This window comes from Lactuca saligna, chromosome 5 (genome assembly GCF_052625555.1).
Source record: "Lactuca saligna cultivar CGN05327 chromosome 5, ASM5262555v1, whole genome shotgun sequence".
Taxonomy (NCBI): Eukaryota; Viridiplantae; Streptophyta; class Magnoliopsida; order Asterales; family Asteraceae; genus Lactuca; species Lactuca saligna.
This window is the reverse complement of record NC_136421.1, coordinates 197105297-197114922: the sequence shown is the minus strand read 5'-3', so window position 1 is coordinate 197114922 and position 9626 is coordinate 197105297. Positions and strand designations below refer to the sequence as shown.

The following is a 9626-nucleotide window of genomic DNA, read 5'->3' as shown; positions in this document are numbered from 1 at the left end:
GTTGAGCACTATTCAAAGCTTTGGTCATATGGTGAGGAGATAAGAAGATCAAACCCAAGATCAACTGTGAAAATGGATGTAAATAATATGCAAGATGGAAAAAAATATTTTAGTAAGTTTTATGTATGTTTTGAGGGACTAAAGCAAGGGTGGAGGGGTAGTTGTAGAAGAGTAATTAACCTTGATGACTCTTTCCTTAAGGGGATATGTACTGGAGACCTAATAAGTGTAGTTGGAACGGATGCTAATAATAATATATATTCCAAACTGCATAGGCAGTTGTTTGTGTTGAAAATAAAGAGAATTGGAAATGGTTTTTGGAGAATTTAAAAGATGACTTAGGAATGGACAATACATTTATGTGGTCCCATACATTTATTGTTATTTTCATGTTTGAATGTAATGCATAATCATGGGTATAAGTGTTTTATGTTGTGTGTGTTTGTAGTAGTTTTTTGTGGAATGTGTTTGTTGAATGTTATTATATGTACACTACTAACACTAACAAACGATGACACACAATAGCAGGACATTTTATTTTATTTAATAGGAAAGGGATTACAAATCCATTACATACCCATTACAAATACATTGGTAAAACATGAAAGGAAACCATAATCTCATTGCACATCTGATGCGTGTGTAAAATGCACTAGTTTTAATCCTACTACTTCAAACATGAATAAACACACGAAAAACAGTGTACCTATTGATTAGGGTCATTTTAATCCTACTGCTTCAAGCAACAGGGTATCAAACATAGGGAACAATTTTAATTAATTTCTTGTTGAGACTTCTTGTTGTACGTTAAGGCCATTTAAAGGACAATTTCTTAGCAACCCTTTATAACGCTCTCATACCTCATAAAGTGATTCACCCAGATTTTGCTCAATGTTGGCTATTGCCTTCTTGAGTTTATCTATCTTTGATGGTGGGCACAATTGTTACAAAAATTGCTCTCTCATTTGTGCCCAAGTAGTGATTAAACCAGGTGGAAGTGCCTTCAACCAGTCTCTTGCAGCTCCCTTGAAAGTATCGGGAATCAACCTTAACAACACGGTCTCTCTTAGAACATTTGGGAGATTAAAATAATATGTAATATCATTGAATTCATCCAAATGCTTGTAAGCATCCTCATGGTCCTTTCCATAAAATGGTACATCCTCAAGTGCAGCAAGAACGTGTCCTTTCAACTCGAATGTTGTAGTGTCTAGAATTGTAGTTCGTACTAGACTAGGACCAACATCATCTCTTATCCGCTTCTTGTATGCTCGCATGTACATATCCGCAATATTTGCCATCTCGTTTTCTGGCTCGTCTTCGGGTTCACTTTTTCTAATTCAAATTCAGACTCGAATACTTGTGGGTTAGATTTTTTTATCAAACCTTTCTACCTTGCTTTTGTCCTTTGATGATGTACCAGATTCTCCCACTTTCTTTCCTGACTTCTTTCCAAAGACTAATTTGAGATCTTTGAAGGATGACTTCTTCGGTGTTTCGTTCACTCCTGCCTTCTTATCCGTCTTTTTATGAATGGATAACTATGGATCTTCAAATGGTGGCACCAAAGGTGTGTTGGAACCTCTGGTCATGAAATACTGTAAAGAAAAAAAACATAAAACTGAACATAAACAGAAAAATAAAGAAAAATAAAAACAACTGGACTCACGTCGTGAGCCTTGAAAGCTCACGTTGTGAGTTCAGTTCTGAACAAAAAACACTAAGCTGAAAAAAATAACTTTATGCAGGTTTTATCCCACAAAAAGGATCGATTAACCTAAAGCAATTAAAATAACAAGTAAGATAGTTATTCCCCGACAACGGCACCAAAAACTTGATACGTGTGTAAAATGCACTAGTTTTAATCCTACCACTTCAAACACAAATACACACACAAAATGCAGTGTACCTATCAATTAGCAATATAGTTCAAGCAAGTAGGGTATCAAACACAGCGAATGGTTTTAATTAATTAATCTAACTACTCTTAAGTTAACCTGAGATTCTAGCAACGTAATGGTTTTTATCTAATTTTGCAAGTATAGAAAAACTTAATTCCTTAACAATTATTCAATCAATTAAAAAAAAACAATAATGTTAGTTGAGTCCACTTTCCCTCAATGGTTTTAGATAATACTTATGACATTTATGTTGGTTACCAATTAAGATATTATTAGCAATTCATTTCCAATTTTACTAATATTAAACTAATTCATATACATCTATGTATGGTCACGCATAATTTAACACATAAACATTTTTTAGATATTATTAGAGATGTGTAAGATTTAATTAATAAACACAATTGTGGTCACAATATAAGTTCTCCAGTACAATAAAATTCAATAGTTCAATTACTTATCTAAGATTGGTTTGATCTTAGCTCTCATAATCTATTGTTCACTAAATTACCAGGTAATCAAATTCATGTAGATTAATGGTCACTAACTACATAGAATAAGAAGTTTAAGCAATCTAGTATCAAATCAAGCATGGTAGGTGTAATCAATCAAACACAAGACATTAACCAACAAGAAAAGTCTAAATCAATAGAAAAAACCATGAGTTCCAGCTTCATCCAACTAACAAAAGCAGCTAGATTTAGCTGGACATTCTAACAAATAAACACAAACAAGTTATTATCGAAAATATGTATAAAAATACCAAACTAAAAATTAAATTATGAACTTCTTCTTCCTTGGTATTCAACCTAATTTCCAAGCCTTCACTCTCTCTGATTTTTTACTTTTGAACCCTCTCTCAAGTCGGCTAACCTCTCAAAACCATAGGGATCAAGGTCTATTTGTAATTTTCAAATTATCCACACTCACGTACTGAGCAAGTATGTCTCAAATCTTCATCCTCCAAAGTTCCATTCTTTGACACTTCTAGTCCCTTTCCTTCAAAATATCTTATGTTTGGTTGCACACTACAATTTAACTTTATAAGTATCATTATTCCATGAAAATAACCAAAATATGTATAACGATGTACTTAAAAATTTCCTAAAAACATGTGTAGATATGACAATATCAACATCAATTACAAATTCTAGACTAATACCACAAAAAAAAACCCCAACTTAGAGTAACCATAACTTCATCTTTCTAACACCAGATTGAAGCTTCTTATTCACCCGAACCAAATTTGTAATCAAAGTTGTGTTACCAGTTGCGTTCATACTCTCCACTTCATATGCCCAACATATGAAACCATCACAAGGCCCCTACAATAGAAGTTATTATTTGTTATGGATTAAGTTAGCAAACCCATGAAAAATTATCAAAACCTAGGTCAACAGTAAACAAATATGCAATTGACATTTACCTTTTTGGGGAAAGCATAAAAGTTTCGGTCAAGGTTGTATTTAGTAGTTGACGTTCATAATATTGCTTCACATCCATACAAGCATTCAACCGATTTCATCGAACACTTCATTTCAGTGAGGTCACTTGAACGGTAAGAAGAATATGAGAGCAAAAAAAAAAAGTTAGTATGTCTACATATGTATCTGAAACATGAGTATATGTTAGGTTAAATTGTGAAATGATTAAATTACCCTCTTTCACACTAATTAATTGTAATTTCCATTAACTAATATTTTTCCATTAAATAAAATTGGTTACAAAGTTACTTTATACAAAACTGATTGTTCTTAGACAGGTCTTCAATCACCTTCGCCAAAACAAACACATAAACCCACATACAAAGCATTATACTACCAAAAGAAGACACACATCCATACCTAATCAACACAAACACAATGAACCACCAACATAAACACCAACATATCAGGGTTCATGATACGAAGAAACTTCTCCAACATAAAATCAAAAGTCACAATCACAAGTCCGATCACCAATACAGTCAACGAAGTCACCTTTTTATCTGTGCACTCAATCTGAGGATGTAATGCGAGTGACTCAACCCTGATTAAAACCAAATATCAACCAATGTCTTCTTTCATACGGGCGACTTCAGTTTTATGCTCTGCAATTACTACTCCACAATCACAATAATTCATATTCAAATCGCCGAAGTTGAGACAGTCTCGTGAATTTATAGATATCAAATTCGGTGAACGTAGTGGTGGGGTCAGCATCGTGACTCACATGAAAGAGAAATATCGAGGTTATGTCGGATTATCAGTAACCTTTAGTGGAAAACAGTATTCAAGATTTAGGGTTTCATCAAATAATCCATTCCTTTTATTGGCTAATGGGTCCACAGTGACCCTTAGGCCCCAAGCAAGGAACCCGTCACAACTCAGTGACATGTACACGAGTTAACTAAGAGTTGACTCAAGGTGTACTTACGTGCTGACCATGCTTATGATGTGTATGGTTTACCAGTTAAAACAGGTAGCTAGACCAATTTAACATGTAAAGTAAAACTTGGTTCCTCTCAAGTGCGAAACAAAAAACAATAAGGACCATTTAAACCATAACTAGAAAGATGGATGGGCCATAATGAAATTTACTGTACACAATACACACACAACAATTTCATATTAATCAAAAATGGATCCTAACCAACCTTCCCCCCCCCCCCCTACTTTAGAAATCGCAAAGCCAATAACACTTTTGCGTTAGAAACAACCCCTCGCCGTATCTCGACCATGAAATCACCTCAAGGTGATTTTGTCAATTTGCTTCAAATCGGTTCCCCTATCCAACAAACAACACTTTTCCAACAACAATATCAACCTTTCTCGGCCTTCCAACAACAACAACTTCAACAATATCAGGCTGTAATGATCAGTTATTTCAAATCAATGTAATAGTTTAGATCAACTTTTAACTAGTTTTCAAGTAATAAATTGAAATTATAAGAATACTATGTGCATTTATTTACTTATAAAGATGTAATAAATTAACATAACAATGATTGGAAAAAAATAAAATGTTAGATAAACTCGATAGTATGAAGAAACTTGTAGTGGTTGTGACAAGGATGCAGGAGGTATCTAAATGAAAGTTGTAATATACGTTAAAATGAGAGTGTGCATAAAAAGTGAATTTACGATAAAATACTTTCTAGACTAAGGTATCTAAATGAAAGTTGTAATATAAGTTAAAAAGAGAGTGTGCATAAAAAGAACGTCCAAGTCTGACTTCGTATGAGGAAGTTATGATTTTTCTAAGATTCAACACAGCAGTATACAACTTGAAATTCGAATTAATGATCGAATGACTTTTAGCCAACACAACCAACAAAAGAATTGAAGATCTTGTCAATAGTAGTTCAATGGTAAAAAGACAGACAAAAGTGATGGACTTTTCCTCTCTCAACATGTTAAAAATATAATATTAAATATGAAATCGAAATTAGCCGACGGGGTCTACACGAAAGTCGTAGAGTACGGTTTCATCTATGTGTGGATATAAATAACATCGAAAACGGAGCTCGGATGTGAAAATTATGAATTTTGAAGTTCAGCGCACAAAATCCGAAGTCCTTTGCATATGCTAGGTCCTAAATCAGCCACATCGCCCTACACCTTCGCATGTCTGAGGTGTGTCGTAGTTTTGACACGTCCGAAGCAAGCCGTCTCCAAGATTCGATGCATGTCCCAAGCCATGGCACGTCCGAAGCGAGCTACGTATCGCCTGTGAGAGTCCGACGCGTGTGCCTGGCTGCGAGACTATGAACCCCTATATAAAGCGTGTGAATCTTCCCGGTTTTGGTTGCTAATTTATATAATTTTTTACACTTTACACCTTCTCAAGCCATTCTAAAACCCCCGTAGCCTCGGGAACCTCCCTAACACCCAAAGAAAGCCTAGAAGCACCCAAAGTCCCCGAGAAAAGAGTCTTTTCGGTTTGAAACTTGTCCCTCGCAAAGCCTGGTTTTTAATAAAAACTCTCAGTTTTGTCAAGAAAAATCATTTCTAGAAGCGAAGTGTTGTCCAAATCACCACCTTTATCAAGTGAGTTCATACCCCTACATTTTCACTATATTTTTATATTAAGGGGGGGGGGGGGGGGGGGAGGGGAATACAAGTTAATAACAAAACTTTTCAAATAATTTCAATTGCCGTTTTAACTAGGATAAACATACTACTTCGGGATTTCATATAAAAACTACATATAAACTATAATAGGTATAGTTTATGAATCAAAGGTACTATTTTACAAGTTTAGGTTACAATACTAAAACAAACATATAAACTATGATATGTATAGTTTATGAGACATATATACAATTTATTCATTTAAAATTGAGTTTTCAATATTCTACACGTAACTGTCGATATAACTTTGTGAGACATACTTCAATCCCAATCCTCAAATTATAACCAGAGTCTCCTGGAGGGATAGCGTGACACTTGTGTACATATCTATTTGGGACTGACAATCTCGCACCTGAGTTGTTTGCAACAGCTAGGCCGGCAGGCCTGAGGTCGCAAATGTCATGCCAATTACGACACCTGAAGAATGTCGTGTTCAAGCATTTTGATGTCATCAATCATGGTTATGATAACTCACAATTTGGTATTAAACAATATGATTAGTGTATGAATCATTAAACAACTTCACATAGTTTAATTTGAAAATCAAACTATAATATAATATTTTACCGTACAGTTGGTGAATCTAGACACTTACAGTTACAAAGTTTTCATACAAGTACAAATAGATAATACTATATTGGTACAGGGAAAAGATACATTTCATGGTTTTATGTGAGTTAAAACTACACTGTACTATTTTAGAGTGTAATAACAACTACTCATTTCGGTATTAGGGTATTAAGACTACAGAACATTTACAATAGAAAATATGGGATTTTCTGGGAAAAACATATTTACATTTTCAAGGAACAAATGACAAATTTTCAATTACAAACATGCTTATGAACACACCAACTTAATTGTTGACACTCTTTTCAAAACCACTTGTATTCTTAGGCAAACAATAAGCACATATCCATAGGTTTTGAAGAAGATGGAGCTTCATAGACTTATGTATTTTTAACTTTTGATATACATTTTGTTATCATGTATATAATGGTTTTGAACACAAATGTAAAACTTATATTTTATAAATAGATGGTTGTTGTACTTTGATTTCTATTATGTAATTGTTGTCATACTTAACATGAAGTCATCCGCCTCCGAACGTTTCCTACGAACCTGTTTGGGGGTGTGACAGATTGATATCAGATCATGGTTTATAGTGAAGTAAGTATATCAACCCATAAAAGATATACAACTTTAAATACAATGGGGTTAAAGAACTATGACCAAGAGTTATACTTTAAAAATATAACAATATTTTTATAAAAGTATACATACATGCTTAGATACTAGGAAAAGTATTACAAGAAGTATTTAGATGTTGGACACTACAGTTAAACCTAGAAAGTTATGTAATCATATTTGGGATAAATATAGTCTGATCAACTATATTTATTTGAGATGTGACCAACATGTGTTTGGGAGTGATTGTGGTGTTGCAGCAAGTCTAAAACTTACCAATAAACCATACAGAGAACCCTTATCATTTAAAATACTATAGGAATATTTTGTAATACTATAAAAAAACATGTTTACATTCTTTCTATGCTTTTTACCTCTAAATTCTCGTATATACATTATGGCAGGGTATCACCTGCACGAAAATCCCTACTTCCCTGATCAAGGGAATAGTGGTTGGGTTCAAGATGATCCTGAAGAGGATCCAGAGGAAGATGAGGATGAAGAGGAGATGAGTGAGGATTTCAACGAAGAGCCCGATGTCTACAACCCACCTCTTATCATCATTCCTAGACAACACTTTTGGGCCCCGACGCCCCAATAGGCCAAGGAATTAAGGTTATGGAGCCGAGAACAGGGTCAAGGCCCTCCTTTCGCTATGAACAACTATTTCTACAACCTCGAAGGAGGAAGTTCTGCCGACATGCCCCTCGCTATCATAATACGTTGGGTCTCTCGCCAGATTGATCAATCATGAATATCGATCAACCGAATTGTAGAAGCTAACGCTAATTCCCAAGTTAATGTCGTTAATCTTCTTCGTCTGGACGGAGATCATGATCAAACTGGACACCATACTGAGAGGCTTTAAGAAGAGATGGTTGTTGCTCAAGCCGCAATTAGAGTACTTCGGGAGCATCAAACTACACTAGAGAGGTGTTTGATGGGAAAAGACAACCATGTTAAAGAATCCATTACCCAGAACTATACTCGCCGCAAGTAGTGTTTCCAGTACTTCAATTTTGATATAGACTAGGATCTCGAATATGTATACTACTTTTATCTCTATGTAAAACTCCACCCTGCAATTAAGTGAATACACTACTCGTAGGTTGTAATGCTATCAAATTGTAGCTTATGTTGATTAATTATAAACTTATATCAAGGTTAAATATTCCCAGATGTATGTACAATATATATATATATATATATATATATATATATATATATATATATATATATATATATATATATATATATATAGATCCAATAAGAAATTTTTTTGGTAGGAATGTAAGAAGTTTTTTTTTCTATATATTTTTTTTACGAACAAAATAAATGAATCACTAGATGATTCATTTGTAAGATGATTCATAAGAAAAAATTCCCAAAAAAAACATCTTTATGATTCATTTTTATGTAAATTAAGAAAAAAATTCATTTTTACGATAATTTTTTGAGATTTTTTTTTTGTGAATAATCTTACAAATGAATGATCTAATGATTCATTTTGTTTGTTCGCGAAAAAAATATATAGAAAATGACAAGCAGTGTATATATATATATATATATATATATATATATATATATATATATATATATATATATATATATTTCAATGAAAATGACAAGCAGTGTATTTCCTTGGGAGTTATCAAATTTTTCATAACCTTTTGTTTACTTATGATAAATCTATCATTATTTAGTGTATATATTAAAGTATTATGTAATTAAAATTCAATTGACTTAGAAATGGTAGGCCTGCTTTAGGCCCTGCTCCTTGTTTAGTTGTGGACTTAAGGCATACCTATTATGTTCGACAGTCTATTAAATCTTAATTACATACAACTTGTATACACCAAATGAATGTAAAAGGACCTATTATGGAATATATTATACAAATTCATTACAAGTGTTGCTATATACGAGATTAGTGATTGTTTACTTATATTAGTAGACTTTTATTCTAAATCGCTTAATAGAACACTATAACAGTAAGGAAATAATGCAATTAGAATTAAGATATGTCTTATTCAATATCACCTAACTCATGATCACTATAGAGTACTTATCACTATTTTTCTTAAATCACTATAGATAAAGATGCCTCCAAGGAAGTACAACAGAAAAAACAACAATCCACCAAATCCACCACCTCCACAGTATAATGTTGCTGTTTTTCAAGCAAGAGTAATTGCCGCCATGGCAGCAGCAATGACACTGATCAATGTCAGTGGCATTAGTGGGGCATGTAGTGGTGCCCATCCTTCTAATCATGGGGATAATCATGGTCATCCGAAGGAATGTTCATACAAGAATTTCACAAATGCTAAACCCCGATCCATTGATGGCATGGGAGGTGTCATTACATTAACTCGTTGGTTCGAGAAAATCAAATCAATATTCGAAATATGTGCATACCATGAGT

At 33.6% G+C, this 9626-nt stretch overlaps 1 non-coding gene across 1 annotated transcript; it reads left to right on the top strand.

Moving 5' to 3' along the window:
• Positions 1-810: 810 nt before the first annotated feature.
• Positions 811-917, top strand: LOC144999179 (small nucleolar RNA R71). The gene has a single exon (XR_013660700.1). It is a non-coding gene; the product is annotated as a small nucleolar RNA R71 (small nucleolar RNA).
• The last annotated feature ends 8709 nt before the right edge of the window (positions 918-9626 follow it).